General features: G+C 34.3%; 1 pseudogene; it reads left to right on the plus strand.

Annotated features, from left to right (window-relative positions):
* The first annotated feature begins 926 nt into the window (after positions 1 to 926).
* Positions 927 to 8,359, plus strand: LOC110587658 (annotated as a pseudogene).
* The last annotated feature ends 7,024 nt before the right edge of the window (positions 8,360 to 15,383 follow it).

A 15,383-nucleotide genomic window follows, 5' to 3' on the forward strand; every position in this document is an offset into this window, starting at 1 on the left:
CACGAAGAACCTTATGCAAATAGTAAATAAATGTAAAAATCTTTTTAGATTGGGTTCTTAATAAGTTAAGAGGGGTCTTTATCCCAACAACAACAACAAAGGCACTTAAATTAATCATTTAGTACAAGATAATTTTAAATGTACATGCCTATTTTGTATACTGAAGCTATTCAAATCCAACTAGAATACGTAAGATGAAGATCATTATCTCTGTGAAGATGAAAGAGTGATAAATTACTAACAGCTGATGCCAGGCTAGAAATGCTGTTTGCAGACCCTAATCACTTAAACCCACAATTATTCTTAAGACTTTGCTCAAAAACACTTATTCCATTTGTAATTATAATGCTTTACCTCAACAATCTTAGCAATTGCTACTATTTTCTAAAGTTAAAATTCCCTGTTGCTTTCACCCATCTTATGAGTATTCAATATAAAGTCTTGTGAGTAGTTCTCTTGCATAGCCTTCTCTGTAATCTTGCTTCTTAGATTCATATTATTCAGTTGCTGAGAAAATTGAGTGTTGACACTTTTGAGATTTGCATGCACTTTTATTTAAAAAAAAAGTATTATCATACATTTTGTTGATTAACAAATAAAAACTCAAGGCTGTCTTTTTCTCTTCAATAGACCATAAAAAGTAAATTACGGGGCCATCACTACATCTCCCAAATGAAAAGCCTCAGAAATCTCAGTAGGATAGTAGTTGAATTAAACTGCCATAAAAAGAAATAATAATATATAAATCATCAAGTCATATTTCTCAGTTAAGCTTATACACATGCAATACATATATCTAAATCTGGCCAGGAATGCTACATTTGGTTGGAATGTTTCCATGGCGCAAAAACCTACATATTAAATTGATTGATCACTTAAACCATCTCCTGCTTCCTTTCATCTCCCATCATTTGCTATAGTGTCTGATGGCTGACATCACCAGCAGGGGTACATCATCTAGACAGAGTGCTAGCCTAGAGAAACAGGGAAAAAAAACAAAAACGTGTCTGTCAAATATACATGATCAAAAAAGTGATATTTTACAGGCATATTATCACTGTCAGCTAAATGAAGAGGTAAGTGAAATAAATGGGATCTGAAATTAGAGATGAAAAGGGATTCTGCCACTTAAATTTTCAAAGACAGAACAATACTGAGGGTAGAATTATTTATGAATGCCATATTGCTTTAGAGTCCAAAGCATAGAAACAATTTTCAGATAATTCACATCTTTATTCTTCTATAATATTTATGCAGTTTGGGAGCTGAGTGGTTTGTTTTTTGTGATTTAATTCTTTTGCTTTTTTTTTCCCCTCTGAATGTAAAACAACAAACAAAAGCTATCGTAAGATCAGAGTATTTTGGATCAGCATATCTGAATATTCCTTTCAATCAGTCATGTTTTCATATCAGTTACACCAATTGTTTTCCACTGTATATGAAAGGAAATAAATTACACTATCCAGATTTCTCTGAACAGAATACACTTAAAGAGTAGTTTAAAATGTAGTTTATAATTTAATACTCTCCACAGCAATGATCTGAGCTAGCATCCTACTGCTATTTTTAATTGCAACTCTGGCAGGGAAGGATTAAGCATCATTATCAAAGCTACAGAGTAAATAGGTCAGTCTCTTATCCATGGGTCCTTACACCATGATGCCATTTACCATTCCTACTATCTTGTGATAAAACCCTCAGCCTCAGCCCTTATTAAAGAGCCCTATGCCCAAAGATCTCAGTTAAAAAAGAAAAAAATCTAAAGAAAACATTATACTTCTTAAATCATTTTATAGAAAAAATAGTTCTATATTTTCTATTTCTGTGTTAATTTATGAAATCTTATACCTGAGAGCCATTGTTTCTATTTTGCACTGGAGTGACAAGCACTATGACCTAACAGGTCTTTTGCCCCTCCAATTTCTAAGATTAAACTGAATTGTAATGACAAGTTATTTGTGCAGAAACACTTAGACTAATGAAAGAAGCTTGTATTAAACCTTGGATTTCAAAGTGCAATTCCTAAGGGAGTTGTTGCCAACCTTTTATCCCCAGCGCCTTCCCTCTGACTAACTCTTCTGGCTACTCAGCTTTTCTTGTGTCAAATGCATGAGTTTCCTCCACTTTTCTCTGCCCTTCAGGAGTCCTCATCACCTTAAGTGTGATGAGTTATTTGAAATACCCTACTCAGAAAACTTGCCTTCTCTCTTCTTCTGTTGTTTTCATGCTAAATCCTAACCTGGGTTCAGAAAATTTTTAAGGAATCTGATTAAAACCCAGTAAAACTAAACACAAAGGAGAGAACAGAATATAAAAGAAGTCAGATAACCTAAAGGAGATCAATTTCAATCCGTTTTTAAGCTTGTTAATAATGTGGGGCCTGCCTTCTCCCACATGAATGTACGTCTGGGATTTGCAGCACTAGGCCAGCAGGAATGTTTCTCTTTGATATGTTTTCTCTTTGGGAACCTTGGTCCCACATCTAGAACACCTCAAAACTTCAGTAGCTGCCATATTACTTCCTTCAATTCCCTTCAGTTTTCCTGGACCTCCTGGAATCGTTCCTTATTCCTTCTTGAAGTACAATGCTATCCTGGGGGTTTGGGGGGAAATCCTTGTTAAAAAACAAAATTCAACTGAGTAAACTTTAAAGATCTTATTGGCTTTATTCAGTGATTCATGAGTCAGGCAACATCCCATCTAGCAGATGGAAAGGAGCTCCAAAGAGCTGTACAAAATGAAAGGCTTTTATAGGCAGAAGGAGGTGGGACAAAAGTTATTAAGAGAGTAAATTGTTTCAGGCAGAGTTACTTTTCTTTGGGAGATGGCAAGTGTCTTATCAGGCACATTACCTCACTAGTGCTGACTAGGAAATTCTAGACTGACTAGTTAAGATTACATTTTTGATAGAGGCTGAAATTGAAATTTGGTTAGGTAATAAGTCTCAGTTTGGTGATGTGGGCTTAGCACAAGTGACTCCATTTTGAGCTTGTTGTCTCTCTCTCTCTTTTTTTTTAACGTTGCCTATCATATTTAGAATATAATTCTCAATTTAGCTACTAAAAGTTCACAAATCTGGGCGCCTGGGTGGCTCAGTCGTTAAGCGTCTGCCTTCGGCTCAGGTCATGATCCCAGGGTCCTGGGATCGAGTCCCACATCGGGCTCCCTGCTCTGCAGGAAGCCTGCTTCTTGCTCTCCCACTCCCCCTGCTTGTGTTCCTGCTCTCGCTATCTCTCTCTGTCAAATAAATAAATAAAATCTTTAAAAAAAAAAAAGTTCACAAATCTGTTTCTATTAAATCATTTGTATTTTTCACCCTATACTTGTTCTGATTTCTCCCGTGAAAAATTGGTCACAAAATTAATCTGCCTATAAACAAAAATCATTTCCCCCATTTTTTCTCCCACCTCCTTAACATCAAACATATAAATTTTCCTCAATCTTAAAAAAATTATCTTCTTTCTCACATATTCAATTTAAAAACAAAAATCATTTACACATATGAAGGATATGCCAACAAGGAAGTAATTGTTAGCAGAAGAAAATGGATAAAGGTCTTACAAAGAAGATGTTAGGTCACACAATTACACAATTTGTAAGTATATCTGAATGAAGTATATTGCTCTGGGTCACATTAATTAGGGTTGAGTTATGAAAGATGCCCTATGATCTCATCAAACATGTTTTTCTTTTATTTTAAATTGTGTTTATTTAATTTTGTGGTGTTCATATAGAATGGGTCCTGGGAACACTGAATCATAACAAACTCCATAAATCACGCCAGTCAAAAACTACTAACTAATCCAAGATCCTACAGAGTAAGTCTCAAAGAAGCAGAATCTAGGATATAACTTGAAGAACTCTGTTTTTGTTTGTTTATTTATTTGAAAGTAGTTCAAATATGCTTGCTAAAGAAATTGATTAAGGACACTTTTCTTCTTTTAAACAAGTAAAGTTACATGTAGGATTCCCTATGTACAGCAGGAAAGGGTGTTATGAAAAATATTGATTTTAAAATGCTTTACCAAGTTTGAACAAAACTTGACTCAAATATAGTATTTATTAGATCAGGATTGGTAGTATACATTTTATTACATTTGCTTATTTAAAAAATTGTGTTTTATAAGATGGTAATCTGTTCTAGAATTTGTCCCGCAACAGAGTACCAAATATAAGCATGAATATCAATGAGATAAGCAAGGACTTTTTTTTAAGTTGATAAAGTGCTATTAACAATTTTCCGTAGAGCTTCACCCTAGATGTCCTACACATTATTTGAATAATTAAAATATTAGTTCTTTGATTTCTGGGAATATCTATTAGATAGCATTTCTTCTACTTTGATTGGCAATCATTTGCTGCCAATTTAGTTTGAAAATAAATTCTTATACATGTCATTTGCAATAATTTTTGAGGGCAGAACCCATAAAAATTGAGAAAAATAATTTTAGAGAGAAAACACTACACCCCTTGGGCCTACTAGAAATGCTTTTCAATTTTTCTACTACAAAGAAAATTCCAACTCATACTCAATTAAAGTTAGTCAGGAAGTCTCCCTTCATTGTAACAGATGGCACTCAATTTGATCTTTTCTAAGCAAGATATCAATTTGTCTCACAGAATGCTGATAACATGGAAAGCATACAAGGCGAAGCATTTATGAATTGAACATACAATATGAAGTGGAATGAAAGTGCTCGAAGGTGTTCATCTTAAACTATTACCACCTGACCCAGCAAAAGCACTGTATGAGAATTTCCTGTGCATCCTTACCACTATGCAATTGATATTTAGGAGTATATATAAGCAGAGTGGGCCATACTTATAGGCTTGAAAACAAAGGACCAGACATGCCTAAAGTTTATGGAGATGCTATAGTTAACTATGTGATCATCTAATAATTGGCCACAGTAAGTAATTATTCACTCTTACCAAGGTGACCAACCTTCCAAAAACAAAGAAGCAAAGAATTACTTGTCTTGACTAATGGAAAAAATACTCTGTGCATACAAGTCAACTTTTATTTCTATATCCCATACGCAGTGTTAATGCAGCTTAATTCTACCCATGATAAAACTAGGCAGAATACCTTGATGTGGCCCTCACATTCACCTTGTTCACATTTCAAGAAGACTACCAATGGATTAACACTTTTAAATCTTTGCTTTTATTTTGATTTAGTCTTATCTCTCCTCTCAACCTAAAATATTCCCTTTATTAAATATAAATATGTATATAACAGAATATATTATAAGTACTTGAGCTACTGTGAATGGTCAGTTCAGATATATCTATCTCTAGCCGTATCTATCTATCATCTATCTATCTAGATTTATTGTAAGATGATTTTGTTTCCTTTGAATATCTTAATAGCCAATCTGGAAATATCTCTAAACTAAGCTACTTTACTTATGTCTATATTTTAGTAAGTCTAGAATATATCATTGTATTATTTTGCTGAACTAGGAGCTCAGGTGGCATGACAAAAGCAAGGGATAATAGAAAGAGACAATGCTGATGCTTAATTCAAGCACTCGTTTATTTTCTTCTTCTTTTTAACGTGCTTATTGATTTAAAACTAAAGAATTTAAGTAACAAAGTCACATATCAATAAAAAACATAAATTATTAAATAAAGGATGCCAAAAAGACATGAAAATCAATTTATTACACACCAGTCTCTTTTTTCAAAGATCCATAATTTGAAGGCAAATGTAGTATAACTGTAACTAATCACTCACACATCAGTTTTGTTTTCCTTAGTTCAGTAATATACTGAAAAATATAAATACAAAAATCACCCTGAAAGTAAATTAACTTTTATAAGAATAGTGCTTTAAGATTCTAGTCTTCCTTCCATAGATAGGGTATAATTTTACCTTAAGTGATTAGATTTTATTTGGATCATGACACTATTATATGAATTTACTCCTCTTACCTGTCAAAATCATTGCTCTGAAGTTGAAAATATTCATACTGATACAACTGCCTTAGGCTTTTGTGCAACAATACTTAGTTTTTCTGAATAGATTGTAGTTTATTAAGTTGGGTAATATATTATCAAATATAGAAAATGGCATATATCATTAATAATATAATATTCCAAGAGTACCCAGTTAGTTCACAGGCATCATATTATTGTTTTTTATGAATATAGTTATGGTAAACATGTCACTTTAGCATCTTAAGATTACTTATATTTTTATTTCCTCCCTATCATTATAAATCAATATTAATTAACAAACTATAGTATAACTAGATTCATGAACTGGTTATATTTAAGAATTAAATATAATTTAATTCTTACACTTAAGTAACAGATTCCTTATTTACTCTTTAAGATTATTTTTCTTGCTATTGTCAAATGAAATTACTTACCAATCTATAGTATGATTAAGAACATAAGTTGATTATTTTTAAAATTAAAGATTTTCTGATTATTTGTGATAAAATTTATTTTTACCTTTTAAAGTTACAGTTATATAAACCTGGGAATGTTCATATCATCCTTCTTCTAGTCATGACAAATACAATAATATAGTGCATGTTGAACATATAATCTCTAAATAATACTGTGAAAATGTTGCAAAGTTGTATATGAATCTAAAAATTTACTTATGGAAACACTCTACTCATTGCTTCATTGAATGACCGAGGATCATATATAATGCAATAGTGCAATTGCTAAGAGCAGGACTAATCAAATTAAAGTTTAAGACTATTGACTGTCAATTTGTTTTAACACTTTCATTATAGAAAAGGTCTTCAACTTGGTAACTCTACTTTAAAATGAAAACAAACTGATGCGTTGCTATATGTTTAAATTAAACTTGTTATTTTGGCCTTGACACATCCAAAATAAGAACATTATTCAACACGAGCACAACTTGTCTGCATATCAGCTAGAACTATTGGAGCTTAGTGTCCTCTGTAGACATTGAACACAATTACTTGATGAGTGGAAAGGCGGTTGTTTTTCATTGACTTGAAAGGGCATATGCAATAATTAAAATTTTGTTTAAAAAACTGACTTTGCCCTTTTGAACCTGGCTTGAGAAAATGATGACTAAAGCAGTCTTCAATGGAATTGCATTTGGACACCCTCAGCTAGACCTTAGAAAAAGTTCCTCTGTTCCTTTGTATTTGACAAGCATTTGACAATTGAACTGAAGAAACTTTTCTATTACACATAGGTCTTTTTATTCACATTTGCAGAAGATGATGAATGCAAAGCAGAAGTAATAATATTCGTTTTTTGGCCTTTTGGCTAAGATCAAGTGCAAAGCAGAAGTAATACATATCACTTGCTAAATTTCAAGTCTTTTGTTACAATTTACCCGATTCTTCTGTTTTTACAGAAATATAAAAGAGAAGTCAGGCTGCGCCACACTACCTTACCACCACCATTACCATTTGTATATTAGTGAATCAAACGCAGCATTTTGTTTCTAGGTTTTAAAACCTGAGAGAAATAATGCACAATTTCAAATTATTTAATCGGGAAGGCTTTTGCTAAGTAATTTCTAAATAGTCTATGTAAAGTTCTCTCCATTCATGGGGACTTTAAAAATGGTCAGTAAAATTAACTGTCAGTCCACTGTAGTCGTCATCGCTGATAGCTTAGAACAAACACCACAGGAAGCATTTCATGTTGTGGAAAAAATCAGAATGCATGACCATACAATTACAAAGTCGAAAGGTCTCTACACATTTAGGTAACTTCAAAAAATTGAATATTTCTAAACTTGTCATGTACAGCAAGAGTTCCCTGAATGCCTAATGACCTGATAATATCGAAAGCTTCCAAGGCTGTAAAGGTACTATTTAGAGTGATAGCAGGGAGTTGCTCCTTATTGTCAGATTAATGTGTTTCAGAAAAACTACTTTGGCTGTCTTCTCTGCACTAGGAGCAGCTCTTCTGCCACAGCTCCTCATCCCCTGAAAATATACACCTGTGCGAAGTTCTTCTCCACGCCCTTCCTGGTCAGGAGCACCTCTCAGCTGTGGAGCCAATCACTGCAGTGGTTCTAAAACTGCCAAAGACAGATGAGAGCCTCAGCAGTTTGGCAGCCCCATGTCCCCTGACCTCACTAACTCCTCGACGCAGCTTCTGAACCAGTGCCATTTCAAGGGACATGGACATTGCAGCCAAGTTCACTGGGGCTGGGGCTGCCATGGTAGGGATGGCTGGCTCTGGGCCTGGAATTGGGACTGTGTTTGGGAGCCTCATCATTGGTTATAACAGGAGCCCTTCTCTGAAGCAATAGCTCTTCTCCTAAGCCATTCTGAACTTTGCCTTCTCTGAGGCCATGGGGCTATTTTGCCTGATGGTGACCTTCCTCATTCTCTTCACCATGTGAAGGAGCTGTCTCCACCTCCAATGTCTTTCCTGCATGTCTCATTTTCCCTGTATGTTCCTTTTTTCTAAACCTCCCCAGGGAGACTGGGGAAAGTAGTTGGCTCAGTTTGACAAGAGGAAGAAATAACAATGTATTAATAAGAAAAAAAAAAAAGAAAAACTACTTTCATTTTTCTGACACATAGAAGTTATGAAGCAAACCATAAGAGTCTCTTAACTATAGAGAACAAATAGAGGATGGAGGGAGGTGGCTGGGGCATGGGCTAAATGGGTGATGGGCATTAAGCCGGACACTTGTGTTGAGCACTGGGTGTTGTATGTAAGTGATGAATCACTAAATTCTGCACCTGAAACCAATTTTACCATATATGTTAACTAACTTGAATTTAAATAAAAACTTGAAGTTAAAATAAAAGAAGTTATGGACTCTTAAAGTGAAATCAGAAAGGAGACAAAACTTATTAGGAGGTTTTATTATTTCATATCAAAGTCATGTTAGTTCTTTTTTCACCAGTAAGAAGATTTCAGGAGTGTCGATGAAATATAGTTATTTTAAAAATGAAATTTAGGAACTATGTGCTCATCAGTAAATGAACAGAGAAGCAGAAAAAAATTATAGACACCATTTTTTAGCATGGGTACTCACTGACAGATGGGTCATACAATAGTGTAAAGCCTAAGAACAGTGAATACAGAGATTATGCCTGATAGTTCAGATTCTATCTTGCTTTTCCTTTTTTCTGTAGTGAATCTTTCTCTGTCCTCTTTCTTTTCAGCTACTTGATAAACCTCCTAAAATCCTTTACATTTAAAGTTAAGTATTTGCTCATATTAAAACATTTCCAGAAGCCCCCAGAAGTGTTAATGCTGTTTTGAATATTGAATTAAAGCTATGATGATTTATTTTCAACTTTGAATTCTTCAGTGTTAGATGCACACTGTCTCTCACACACACACTCAACTTTGTAATACAGGAAACAAAAAAAATGGATGGATGGATGTGGTGGTGAGAGCCAGTAGAGATTGCTTGATGTCCTTCCTTTATGGCCACTCAGTATCCATGTAAACCCCTCTATCCATTATAAACTTCCATACAAGTATATCAACAGCATCATGCTTATGCCTCATAGGATGCGACTATCCACATACAAATGAAGTACTCATCTTCCCTGAAAGAGATAATAAGGTCGTATTAGTTATTATATTTTTCTGAATAAAGTTAATTTATTTTCTAGACTATTTGCAATGCTATCTCCATATTCTGTGAAGATCAAATATTGTACTTTAGCATCATTACAAGACCTTCCCATTATAGGACCATAATTAAAAAGCTGTGAAGTAGGGTGCGCAGTGGCTCTGTCTGTTAAGCATCTGCCTTCAGCTTAGGTCATGATCCCAGGGTCCCCTCCCCCAAGCAGGGAGCCCACTTCTCCCTTTCGCTCTGTCCCTCCTCTCTGCTCATGCTCCCTCTCTCCCTCTCTCTTGCCCACCCTCTCTCAAATAAATTAAATCTTTAAAAATAAATAAATAAAAAGCTGTGACGCTCACTCTCCTTTAATGGTAACTCAAAAGTGGTATGTATTTACCAGAGCTACATTATATATGTAGCTGATTATATATGCAAGTAATATAATAATAGGCCCCCCATCCAGGACACTATGGTTAATTACACCACCATTATATATCCCTGTAGATCAAAACATTGCAATTGTCACTCTGGTCTTATGCCCTCCACAGTCACTATTATCTGCCACTCCAGAATTCAAATCATACTCACTGAAATGAAAGAGCAAAGCTCAATGGAAACATTGCCATCGACATCCCAGGCCTGCAAAGAGTAGACATCACAGAGCCGTATAAGGATATTGGAACTCTTCTTTTTAAGACATTTCAAACATTTTCAAAATAGTGACCTTTAAGTCTTCCCATGGGACATATTAGTATGATAAATTTACATCAAGATGGCTATCTCCCTAGATGTTTGAATTCCTTCTTCCATAGACTAAGCAAATTCTGGCAATGAATCTCATAATGTAGGCCAGTGTTGAGACCAGATTTCAGTCAACCAACCAAGAAAAATGTTAAAGCCACTATAAGTTGCTTGAGTTAACCATTGAATCAGAATCTCTGTTACATGCTCTACAAAATTTGTAGAGACAAATTGTGCTTGATGTAATGTTATGTTTGTCTTACTTGATCAAGTACCCTTAGGATCCATCCTCACAAATAATGCCTGTGTTTCTGATAATGCAAAATTAGCAAAAAATTGTAAATCCTTTAGTGTATAAGCAATCAAGTATATCGTTCTTTATATTTGTTACCAAGGGGCATTTGTAGATCTCCTCTAGTAATGGATATAAAGAGGAAGGGGACTATGGTATGGAGATTAGAGAATAAATATACCATATATAGCAACTGCCTAAGGTAAGATTATAACAGAAGTTTTAAGCAGAGCATAGCTAGTATGTTGCCAAGGGTAGGAGGGACTGCTTCTACTAGTTAAAAAGCCTTGAAGGTTTTGAAAGATCTTTAGAGTCAATGAAATCTACCTGGATGTCTTCAATTCCTATATGCAGGTCTCCAATTCTTACCAAATAATATTTCACATAAGTCACTGGGTGAGGCTCTGAACTCTACTTCTGTTGCAAGATTATATTTTGATCTTATTTAGTGTCGTCACAGAAACTAACTTGTTCTCTGATCAGACCTTGATCTGAGTGTTTAACAATCTGACCTCATGATGTTATTTTTCAGTAACCTCTCTGGTAGAGTCAGAAGTAGTCAACACATCCCATCATTCCTATAGGCCTCACCCACCATAACAAACAGTTAAGTGCAGTCTTACCTTCACTGATCACTTCATCTTAAGCAACAGGTGATAGCTTAAGAAAGCATTTGCCTTTGCATGGTGTGGATTACTTGTGTCTCAGTTTTCCATTTTCTGAGGTCAACATTTGCAATCAGGTTGCATAACAATTTTCAAATTTATAGGTTTAGTGTTCTATGCCCTGGAGCCACTCCTTGTAGTACATGTACAAGTTGATGTCCTGTTATTATAAGAGACACTATTCTTGATATTTCAAATAGAAAGAAATTGGTGAAAATGCTGTGTACAAGGATGGGCTAAAGAAGCAAAATAGTATTAGCAGTTACTCCTTTTTCTTAGAGAACTGCTTCTCCAAAGGAAGTCAGACTAATCATCCCTATATCATCATCTAAGATGGAACAATCTGAATGGTTTCTTTTTTGAAAATGATTTTCTTCATAGAAATTATGTGTGTGTGTATATATATGAAGATGTTTTGCAAGATGTAAAGCAGAAAAAAAACCCCTCTATATTGCATGATTATAGCTCAGTACTAGAAGCTTCTCAAATTCTTTGGAAAATTATAATTAATTCCTGTTTTGAAACATATTGTGGATACAATCATTGTAGAAGGAAGACATTGCTTCTCAAGAAAACTTTTAAAAAATTACATATATAACTGGCATTGCATTGGAAAAGGAAGATTGAGTAAAATCACTATGAAAAGTAATTGTTTTTAAAGTAATAGAAAAAACTAAACAAAATATATATTTTCCTGTCATGCGAAACAATTTAGTCTCTAAATGTCATTGCTGACAATAAAAGTACTTTTAAGATTAGTAGACAGCTCTGCTTTCATAAAAACATGGGTAAATTTTAAAGAAAATAAAAGGAATCTGCAGAATTCCCTGCAAAACTAAGAGTATTGGTATCCAAACGTCTATGAAATGTTTAATGTCAAGAAGCACTACAAACAGATAAATATGGATTTCCCAGTAATGTGAAAGTAACACTATGCACAATTTTAATTTACTATGACATGTTCCAGTAAGTATGGCCACTATGCTTTGGAGAGTGATATCTGTCCAATAATTATCTCACTTTTGTTTATTAAACGTTTGCCTTATTTTGGTTTTTATTACACATATGTGTGTATATTTTTCCCTATTATTTTCTATTCTATTGTTATCTTAGTCTTTCCTGTTATCTTCTTTGTCTATTTCCACTAGATTATTTTTTAAAACATTCTCTTTATAGTGTTTTTAACTCACTTTATTCCTATATAGATAAGGGATTTGACAAAAGTGTATGGAATGATCAAAGTTAGTAAGATAGCTTTAGATGCCATGAGTGATGCAAAGATATGTGAATTCTCTCCCCTCCCTCCATAAAGACATGCAATTTAGAAGGGGAATGAGATGAATAAAATAAGTACTATAATACAGATTTGAATAAAGTAATTGTCTTAAGGCTAAAAAAGAAAGATATTTTTTAAATGTTTTGGCCCAACCTTTTCCTAACCAACAGGAAAATTCTTAGTAAAATGCCCTTAGTAGATATTTTGTCTCAGTATTGCATAGGACACTCCAAGTTCGTTGATTATAATCATTTAAAAACCTCTTACTATATGAAACTGAAGCCTGCCTCCTTGTTTTATCTTATGATGGATAGATACCATGGGCAAAGGTTTTTAAAGAGGGAACAGCAATACTCAACCACAAAGGCTGAAAAACACAAGGATTCTTTAGTAACGGAAAAATTCAGTTAAACAGTGGAGGTAAATGTGGTATAGAGACAAAGCAATGTAGTGATAATGATATGTATCAAGAACTTCAGAATTTTAACAACTTTTTGCAAACATTTAATCTAATGAGTATGGAAACAAAAAAAAGTATGAGTCCACTGGTAATAGATAAATCATCTAACGTCATAGTTTGCAAATTGTCTGGAGATCTGCCACTTATTAACTGTGCTTCATTGAAAAAAAATCCCTTGTTCTCTGCGTCTGTTTTCTTACTTGTAATAAAAGATGGGTTTTTTAATTTATTTTTATTTTTTAAAAAATGTTGAATATCTATCTAAACAAGAGCTTTTAAGAATTAAATGACATGTTATATTTGAAAGTACTACATGAACTATTTTATTATACAATTTCAAATTGTTATCTTATATACATGATTCATGAGATATTACCACTAAAAAGTGATTATAAAACTTGGCATTGTACATTTTACTGAGGAGGCAATCAAAAATATTTGTTGCTTTGACTTCAGTGAGTGATTTCTCTGCAGGTAACAAAATGTATTCTGTAATATATTTATTGGGAGTACAAAATGCAAGGACTATAAAGCAATCTACCATTTATGGTTAGAATTGATTAACATTTATGAGTATATTTTTCAGCTCAGCTCCATAGTACAAAATTTAAAATATTTTTTAAAGAATTGTAAAGAATTTTGTAAATGTTGGAAAAGTGGCCAAAATGTATAAGTTCTTGATTTAAAAGGAAAAAAAAAAAAAAAACCACTTCAAAAGCATCGTCAGTTGTTCTTATTGTTTTGATATTCTATTCTCTTTTTTGGCACAAAAAAGAGAAACCTTAGGAGTAAATAATAAGAGTTTATATATACAAATCACTTTGATATTAGTCTTTGGTGCTAAAGACAAAATAGAGGAAATTGGTTAAAATGCACACAAAAGTATTTAGATTAAGTAAAATAGGTATTAATTTGAAAGTGTGATCTCTTTTTTTTAAAGATCTTCTTTAATTTCTTTTATTAATATTTTATAGTTTGGGGTATAAAAGTGTTGCATTTCTTTTCTTTTAATTGAAATATGATTAACATACAGGGTTATGTTAGTTTCAGGTGTACAATACGATTCAGCATTTCTATACAGTATTTAGTGCTCATCACAATAAGTGTACTCTTAATCCCCTTGCATTTCTTTTTTTAATTATGTTATGTTAATAACCATACATTAATCATTAGTTTTTGATGTAGTGTTCCATGATTCATTGCTTGCATATAACACCCAGTGCTCCATTCAGTATGTGCCCTCCTTAATACCCATCACCAGGCTAACCCATCTCCCCACCCCCCTCCCCTCTAGAACCCTCAGTTTGTTTCTCAGAGTCCATAGTCTATCATGGTTCGTCTCCCCCTCTGATTTCCCCCCTTTCATTTTTCCCTTCCTGCTATCTTCTTCTTTTTTTTTAAACATATAATGTATTATTTGTTTCAGAGGTACAGGTCTGTGATTCAACAGTCTTGCACACTTCACAGCGCTCACCATAGCACATACCCTCCCCAGTGTCTGTCACCCAGCCACCCCATCCCTCCCACCCCACCCCCCACTCCAGCAACCCTCAGTTTGTTTCCTGAGATTAAGAATTCCTCATATCAGTGAGATCATGTGATACATGTCTTTCTCTGATTCACTTATTTCGCTCAGCATAATACCCTCCAGTTCCATCCACGTGGTTGCAAATGGCAAGATTTCATTCCTTTTGATGGCTGCATAACATTCGATTGTATATATATATATACCACATCTTCTTTATCCATTCCTCTGTCATGGACATCTTGGCTCTTTCCATAGTTTGGCTATTGTGGACATTGCTGCTATAAACATCTCTAGGTAAGGTGTGAATTACACATAACAAAATCTGAAAGGGGAATTTTTGGCTACTATTTTTGTTTCATTTTTTTTAAATTTATTTATTTGACAGAGAGAGAGAGAGACGGTGAGAGAGGGAACACAAGCAGGGAGAGTGGGAGAGGGAGAAGCAGACTCCCCGCTGAGCAAGGACCCTGATGCGGGGCTCGATCCCAGGACCCCAGGATCACGACCTGAGCCGAAGGCAGACGCCCAACGACTGAGCCACCCAGGTGCCCCATTTTTGTTTCTGATCAACAGAATTTTAAGCTAAGAAACATAGGGAAATGGACTCATAAAATTAAACATGTGAGTGGTGAACAGGAATTGAAAAGAAATGAGGGGCACCTGGGTGGCTCAGTCAGTTAAACATCTGACTCTTGATTTCAGCTCAGGTCATGATCTCAGGGTTGTGAGATCCAGCCCTGCATCAGGCTAGGTGTTGGATGTGAAGCCTGCTTAAGATTCTCCCTCCGCCCCTTCTCTCTCCCTCTCTCTGTTTCTCAAAATGAATAAATAAATACATAAATAAATTTAAAAAAATGAAGATTGTGACTAAATT

Source organism: Neomonachus schauinslandi, chromosome 3 (assembly GCF_002201575.2).
Source record: "Neomonachus schauinslandi chromosome 3, ASM220157v2, whole genome shotgun sequence".
Classification (NCBI taxonomy): domain Eukaryota; kingdom Metazoa; phylum Chordata; class Mammalia; order Carnivora; family Phocidae; genus Neomonachus; species Neomonachus schauinslandi.